The following is an 8811-nucleotide window of genomic DNA, read 5'->3' on the forward strand; positions in this document are numbered from 1 at the left end:
TCATCCACAGACGATTCATGGTTTTGTTTGGTGCATCTCGAGTAATTCCTTCTATTATTTCTCCAGTCCTGAGGTTAAAAAAAAAATCCCTTAAGGTATTGCAAAGCAATTATTATATCATATCAATCATATCATATCATATCATATCATATCATATCATATCATATATCATATTATTACCCAGGCCTCCTCAGTCTATAAGGACAAATGAGATTACATTAATGATGACAGACTTTTTTTTCTTTTATCTTCTTCCGTCCCCTCCTCAGGACTGCTGAAGAATATCCTAGAAGAGTGTTTACTTGGAAAGTCCTCAAGAGTTATTATACATCTTCACAATAGTCCTTATCTATCAGTTCTAAGAGATCTCTTCTCTTTATTGGGGTCCACAGTGCTCTCTTGATCTTCTCCTGGGGCCCTCGACTGGCCAAAGTGGTGGTGATATCATGCCTTATAGATCTGGGGTGAGAACCTCTCTCGCCAGACCATTGCTTACTCCACTGGCAGCCCAGCAGCACTTGTAGCCCAGCCTCCCCCACAAATCCCCTGCGAGGGCATCTTCGAGCGAGGGCATCTTCATGCTTTGCTACCAGCTCCAAGGGACTCGTCCATGGGTGAAAAGTGCTTAAGAGAGACACTTTGCTCTCCTTCCATGGCCTGTTCTCCTCTGGTGCTGGCAAGCTCTCTTGCTGTCAAAACACCAAATGGACCATGGCTGAATCTTTAGCACGAACACAAATTAGTGTGTGTAGGCTCAAACCGGGTCCCTTTTACTCCTGGACACAGACACACATTTAATGACAAATGTTGAACATTCTTATTGTTATTATATTTTGATTCTGAAATCTCATCACAATTAAATTGATTTAACACCCATCTAGTGAATAACTGTTGAGGACAAGGCACGAGTGACAAGGTTGATTTTTATATGGTCTTTTTTTTTTTTTTTTTTTTTTTACTATTTGCTAATTTTGCTAGCATTTGAATCAAGTTTCTCAAGATTCACAAAGGAGAATTTTTATTGTGGTGCAATTTTTTATTATCGTTATCTTTCATTGCTGTAATAAGCAGCCAAAAGCCAAACATAAATAATACCACAGATCAGTCAGGTGTGATCCTAGCCCATTTTTTAGAGTAGATAATAATTTCCTAGAAGAGTCTTTACTTGGTCCATTCTGCCTGTAATGCCCATAATGGGAAAGAGCAACGGATGAAACAGTTCATCTCTTTTGAAATGTTTTATTTTTTTAGGCTCTAGATAACGCAGTTGACAAATTATTTGCAAAAAGGCACAACAGCAGTGAAGGAAACTTCATCCATTACCAGAAATTATGTGAGTTAAAGACCATCCGTGTAATTATTGCTCATGATTCTGGGGACTTTTTCAAAATAGGTTTAACTCTCCAAAGGCTTTGGATTTTTGTCTGCCCCTAGACAAATTATCTTTTTTTTTTTTTTTTTTTTTTTTTAAGGAATCTTAGTGACAGGATGCCTGACTTCATCAAAGTCAGTAAGGAAGGTTGGCAAAACTGGTAACAGTTTATTTACACTATCTCTTGGTTTATGAATTAGCTGAATTACAGCAAAGCCAGCAACAAAGCAATTTTCTTTATACTCTCCAAATAATGTCAAAAATAAAGGCAACAGAGGAGGAGCCAGTTGGAGGAATTAGTAAGAGCCATGGATTTAAGTCATTTGGTGAGGAAATACTTCTATGAGGGAAAAATCCTAACCACAGACACATATTGAGCAATGAAGATTTCTTTTATAGTATTTCTCAATTTCAGCATTTCCTTTCTGCTTTTTTTTTTCTTTTTCACCTCTTTCCCTTCAAGACCTAGAAATTATTTCCTTACTAAGAGATTTCTTGGACTCCCCTTTTCTGCTCTGAGAACATTGTTTTCTTCTTCACATCTGTGCATCACAGCTTCCAATAGAGCTGGATTAATTATCACATTTTGCCAATGAATGTCCCTTTCAATATCATTCTAGTCTGAACACTGAGTTTGAGACCCCAGGTTGTATAAAGCAAGTTAGATCTTCAGGTGATCTGGTCTACATGTCTGACTCTGTACTGAGTTTGCTAAACATAAAAAGCCATTTATGTTTATTTTTCAAGAAAATATTGCTCAAAAGATACATAACTGAAGGGAGTAGAAGAACATAAGTGACCATGAAGAGGCCCAATCTCGAGGCAGACAGGCCTCAGTTCCAGGCTTAGCTCTGCCATTTATTTATATTAGCCTCAGTCTCCTGAAAATAACATTGGCATCTACCTCTTTGGTTCATTAGAGGAGATTAATAAGGTATAATAACATTAGGACATTTAGCATACTGCCTAGCATATGGTAAGAGCTCAATAAATAGTAACTACTAGCAAGAGGTAGTAACAATAATAGAAGAGAAAGCAAAAAATATAGCAGTGTATTAAAAGATCAAGATGATACACCGTATGCTTAGTGAAAATACAGCTGAAGTTATTCCAACTTTATGTTAAATAAACCACTATCAAAATTGTGTGATCTGTCATGCCTAAGTTTTTCCTTTAACTCAGGAAAAGCTCGATGTTAGATACATTTGCCACAAATTTATCTTTTCTGTTATGTTCAATACACTTATTTGGCACCACAATAAATGATCAATTAGGATAATTGCCAATGGTGAGATGCTTGACCCTGTATCATTTATTTAAAGGATTTGGGGCTTCAGAGAATTGGAATCCTCAGTTTTGTCTATTTGTAGCCATTTATTGTTTTTTATGTCAACGCCCTTGACAACAACATTCTCAGCATAATCCTCCTGCTTCTTTTCCGTTTCTCATTTTTCAAAATGAATCAGTGAACAACTGAGTTAAGCTCTTAAAAACCCTCTAAGCATAGCAACTCTCCGCTGGGCAGGAGCAACTACAGAATAGATGTTGTATGTGTGTGTATTTATGCACATATGCATGGACACGTTTTTATTGTTTTATAATTTAGTATTTGGAGAAATACTCCTTTGAAATACAAGCTACCGAAAACAAAACCTTTTAAAATCTTCTGAATGGGTGGGGTATGGGTTTTAAAAAGCTGAGAAAAACTAACAAATCAAGCCAATTTATTATCAATGTAGAAATATCCCAAATAAGATGCACTACACCCAGAGTGCATTATGATGATTTACTTTTGAGAGGTTCTACTCTTCAGAATATCATAATTCTAACGGATACATGACAGAGACTTTCAGGTTGATATAATTCTGAAGGACACACAATTTAAAGTTTAATAAATAATCAACCGGTAGAAACTGCAAACAATTTCAACAATTTTTAGGGTCGCTATGGTGGAAGAGTCAGCATCTTCTCTCTAGAGGGCAGGATTTAGAGCTCTGGGTCCCAAGGATTGCTCAGGGAGGAACAGTTGCTTCACCATGACTTGTGTATCTTAGAGGCTGAAGATCAGGAAGTGTGCACAACGGTATTTCATGACCTTGATCTCTTATTACAGGCAAGAAAAAGAAGAGGCGCTTTGGAGAAGTTATGGCTACTGCCAACTTCCTGGTTTCTTTTTTAAACAAGGAACATTTAGATATCTCCAAAAGACGCTGGGACACTACTAGAAGAACAGAGCATATGCAGCAGCGGCTTCTTTCCCACCTACCTATTCTTACGGTCGTTGGGACAAAATGCCGTAATTATTTCTCAAAGGCTAGGAGATTTCCAATTAACCATGAGGCTGACCTACAAAAATAACTATAAAAGAACTTCACAATAGTTACAAGAAGTCCCTGGTTATGTAGTTATTAAGTTCATCCATCTTATAGCAGGTGTCAGTACTTCATTCCTTTTTACTGTTGAATAATATTCCCCTGTATGAATGCACCAAGTTTTGTTTATTCATTCATCATTTGAAGGACGTTGGGCTGCCTGCACTTTTTGTCTATTATGAGCAACACTGCTAAGTACTTTCATGTGCAAGTTTTTGTATGGACATATATTTTTATTTATCTTGGGTAGAAGTGGATCGTCTGGGGTGTATGGTAACTGTATGTTTAACCTTTTGAGGGGCTGCTAGGCTGTTTTCCAAAGTAGCTGGCTAAACGTAGAGTTAAATAGAGTTATTATATGAACCATTTCACATCCTTATTAGCAGGGTATGAGGGTTCCAATTTCTCCACATCCTCCACCATCTTTTATTGTTGTTATTATCATTATTCTAGCCATCCTAATGGATGGGTGGTAGTATCTCATTGAGGATTTGATGAGCATTTCTCTTTAATTAATTTCTTAAAGATTTTTATTTATTTGAGATAGAATGAAAGAGCACAAGCAGGGGGAGCCACAGAGGGAGAGGGAGAAGCAGGCTCCCCACTGAGTAGGGAGCACAATATGGGGCTTGATCCCAGGACCACAGGATCATAACTTGAGCCAAAAGCAGATGCTTAACCGATTTCACCACCCGATTTATGAGCATTTTTCTGAATGATGTTGAGCATCTTTTCAGGTGCTTATTAACCACTTATTTTCCTTGGAGAAATGTCTATTCAGATTCTTTGGCCATTTTAAAAACTGAGTCATTTTTCTTTTTATTATTGAGTTGTAAGAGTTCTTTTCATATTGTAGATGAGTCCTTTATCAGATATATAATATATATATATATATATATATATATATATATATATATATATATATGATTTGGAGAACTTTCCTCCTAGTCTATGTCCTGTCTTTTCACTTTCTGGATGATGTTCTTGAGGCACAAGTTTTAAACTTGAATAAAGTCATTACCTAAAAAAAAAATAAAAAATAAAAAATAAAAATTAAAAAATAATAATAAAAAAGTCATTACCTAACCCAAGGTCATGGAGATTTACGGTTGTGTTTCAGGAGTTTTATACTTTAAGCTCTTACATTTAGATCTTTATGGATTTTGAGTTTTAATTTTTATATATGTGAGGTAGAGATCCAACTTCATTAATTTTCATGGTGGTATAGTACATACTTTTAATGTTTTTTCATTTATATTACTATGGTGTAACTATTTAGTGTGTGATTTTCAGACTATAGTAAGACAGGAACATGCCTTATTTACCATAGTACACCTAGAACAGTGCTTAGCATGTAGTTGTTCAATACATACTTCTTAAATGTAACTTAGCTGAGTGGAAAATATTGACCATTTTTTATCGTCACCATTAAACTAAGTTATTTTGATTGAAATATACAAATTGTTTGATTTTTTAAATAATTATATTTTATTGGTATATGTGTATTTTAGATGAACATAAAATGATTCCCAAGCTGGGTTAGATCTATAATCCATCTCAACAGATATTGTTTACTTTCACAGAAATAAGAGCTATGTTATAAAATGTTTAATTCTTCTCCATAATTCTAGTATCAGTGATAACTTCCCCCATATTAATTCATTATGCAATCATTCTTTACTTAATGCAGCAGATCATATTTTCTAAAGATGGGTCCAATAATATTATCCTGTCCTCCATATACTCTTCTAAAATTTTGCTACTTCCATCAAGAGCTGGAGTCTGTATCCCTTCCCTTTGCAACTGGCTGAATCTTTAAGACTGCTCTGAACAAAGTATGGTAGAAGTAATGACCTGCGACTTTCAAGGCTAGGACATAAAAAATGTTTTGAAATGCAGTCGAGGAGACTGTTAGTGAAATCCAAAGGGTCTCAAGTAGAGTGTTAATGGAAGCCTAAAAGGCTTTGAAGAGACGGACAGCAAAACTTTAAAGGAAACAGAGAAAAATATTATTGGAAGCTGAAGGAATGGGAACCCTTGTTAGGTCATCACAGAGGGTTTGCCAACATCGTCATTCATGATAATGTGGCTAAGAGGAAATGTACCTTTAATAAAGTCAAAGATCTAGGCTAAGGAGAGTCCCAGGTAAAAATATTCAAAACGCCACCTGATTTTTTTTTCCATTACCTATGTCAAAATGCAAGAGGCAAGCTAAAGAATAAACTATTAAATATAAAAGAGCCAGAACTTGCTGGATTTGAAATAAAATTGTTTCTCATATCCAGATTCTTTAAAAACAAATGTAAGACAAAATGGCTTCTGGACAAGATCAATGCCAGTATAGGTCTGCAGGATCTTTGTTAATATCTCAGAAGGATTTAAGACAGTTACTCACAGAAGTTTTCAAACAGAGGAAAGGTCCTTTCAGGATCTTGATGCCTGCCTGGCCGCATCATTTCAGTTAAATCCCAGGGCTTCTATGACTCCCAATGGTGTTCTCCCACAGGAGTCTCAAAAGAGGCCTAACTATACAACTTTATCTCAAGGAGCTTTGTGAATTTGGCTTTTGTCTAATGAAATTGGTTATAAATTAATACTTAAGAAACCCACAAGGATTTTAAAAGAATTATACCACCTTCCGCTGAAGGCGATATAAAGAGGGCTTTTTATCCCCAAAGTCATAGAGGCAGGGAGCAGGCCTTTTTAATTCATCTATCTTTGTGCTACATCAGACTATTCATTATCTTGCTTGGGTGATTTTCTTTTATGTGTCTTAAATTTTCATACTTCGAAGGACATTTTCTAATCTCTAGTATTACTAGAATCTGAAGAACAAGATATTTTCCCTATTCCATTAATTTAGTAAGTTTTAGAGGCCTCATATAAACTGTCGCACAGAGTTTAAGATTGAAAAACACTAGAGTTTATTTTTTCCTCTCATAAGGTAGCTTCCGCCCACCCACTACCCACCGTCTACATTCCTTCAAAAGTTTGCGCTTCCCTTCTATTTTCTGGATTTACTCTGTCTTAAAGTATATTGGCCAGAACTGTACTTAATGCTTCAGAGTAGATGATATGCTGCTTTTGTCAAAGGTCAGGACAAGGTTGTATCCTTTTCTTACCACAATACCCTTCTTGGTGATCATGGAGATGATATTTGTCTTATTAAATCTGGTGTGATTGAAAATGTTCTTAAAAATCTTTAGCCATATGTCACAGAACAAGATTGTTTGCATTGTTAACTGCCTCTAGTAGAAGCAGTTCATGGATTATGGGAAATAAAGTAGGACACAAATATATCAAATGTGGTAAGTAGAAACAGTAAATATTGGCAGAATCCTGTTTAGATAGTAAGAAAAGATTATTCCATGTGTTTCCTTTTATTCACTTCAATTATGTTAAGTTTAAGGAGGTGAATTCAAGTTTAAATGGATCTGAAATCCTTCCTTTTGCATTGGGCAGTTTGGCACAGGAAGCCCAGTGTCGCAGCAGGTACATATTTGGAATCGTCTCAGACCCTCTGCGAAGTATGCCCTTCCCTGTGCAGCACGCATTTGCAATGTCAACAACATCCAAGTACCAGTCGAGCTGCATTCCTTGTAAAGCAATCTAATTATGGCAAACTCGAAGACCTTGGCCCTGGTGATAATTTCCAGAATGAAATGTTCACAAGATGAAATGGAAAAGCATCAGCAGCTCATCCTTTTCTCTGTCATCCTTGTTTATGAAAACCTAAAAATGTGAATGAGCTTCCCTCATTTGTGTTTCCCCAGCTTCACAGAGACATACACAGAATTTGGCCCAGTGAGTTGGCACGTCTATGCAAGTTCTATACAAATGGCTTTCTACCATTTGAACAACCAGTCACTTCTTCTGGATCCAAAGTCATTTACTTACAAAGAAACAAACCCGATTTGATCACATTATTAATTCAAAACCTAATGCCGAGTAACAGTTTTAGTTGTCGTTTGATTAGTCCAAGTTTTTTACAGTTTAACAGAGTCATTGTCTTCAGATCTTTATTCCTGATTTACTCTGACAGGAGAATGCTTTCATATTTATGCATATTTCCTTAGTATTCTTCTCATTCCAATTAGAAGACAGTAGCCAAGAGGCACAATCCCTTGCTTCAAGAAGGAGAGCCGGCTGTCATGAGTCTGTACTTAGGGGACTTAGTTGTACTTAGTTGGCTCTCATCTTCTGACTACTTTGGAGAAAACCCACGACCAACACAAGACAGCAACCACCACCCTCCCAGAGCAGGGTCCCTGGAGAAGTGGATAAGGCGCAGACTAGGTATTCTCAGACCAGACACCACTGTTCTTCAACTCTGATGACCTAAATAGAACACAGGCTTTTATAGGACTTCCCATAGAAAGGAGCCCACATATCCTTTGTTTAAGATGATCTTCAGAAACTTTATGAACTTCAAAGTTCATATAAAGGTAAACAATCTAATAGAACTTTCTATCACTAGGTCAGAAGGAAGTTAGGAACTACAAAGGATAATATCCAAAAGAATATGATGTGTGTTGGGGGTGTCTTAAATCTGTAATTTTTCCATATTGTTGTTGTGGTTTATATCCATCTGTTTTCCTAAAATGAGTACCAGAGACACATATGAATTGCAAAATATCTCTGTACTTGTTTTGGGATCAGCTAATAAGATCGTACACAGTGTAGAGATGTTCTTGGGAGATAAGCCTAAGAGACAGTGTGGATAAAAGCTCTGATCTCTTGAAAATAGAAATTCTCAAATAATGAGTTTTTAATTCATTCAGTGTGACTTAAATGTGCAGAAATGCAGATTTTTCTTCTCTATAGCTGAGCTTGCTCAGGGGGCACCTGGCTGGCTCTGTCGGTTAAGCATCTGACTCTGGATTTTGGCTCTGGCCATGATCCTAGGATCCCCGAAATCGAGTCCCTTGTCAGGCTACTCACTCAGCAGGGAGTCTGCTCAAGATTCTCTTTCTCCCTCTGTCCTTGCCCCCCACCCTTTCCTCACTCTCTCTCTCTCTAGAATAAATAAATCTTAAAAAAAAAAAATAACAACTGAGCTTCCACACC

Source organism: Vulpes vulpes, chromosome 3 (genome assembly GCF_048418805.1).
Source record: "Vulpes vulpes isolate BD-2025 chromosome 3, VulVul3, whole genome shotgun sequence".
NCBI lineage: Eukaryota > Metazoa > Chordata > Mammalia > Carnivora > Canidae > Vulpes > Vulpes vulpes.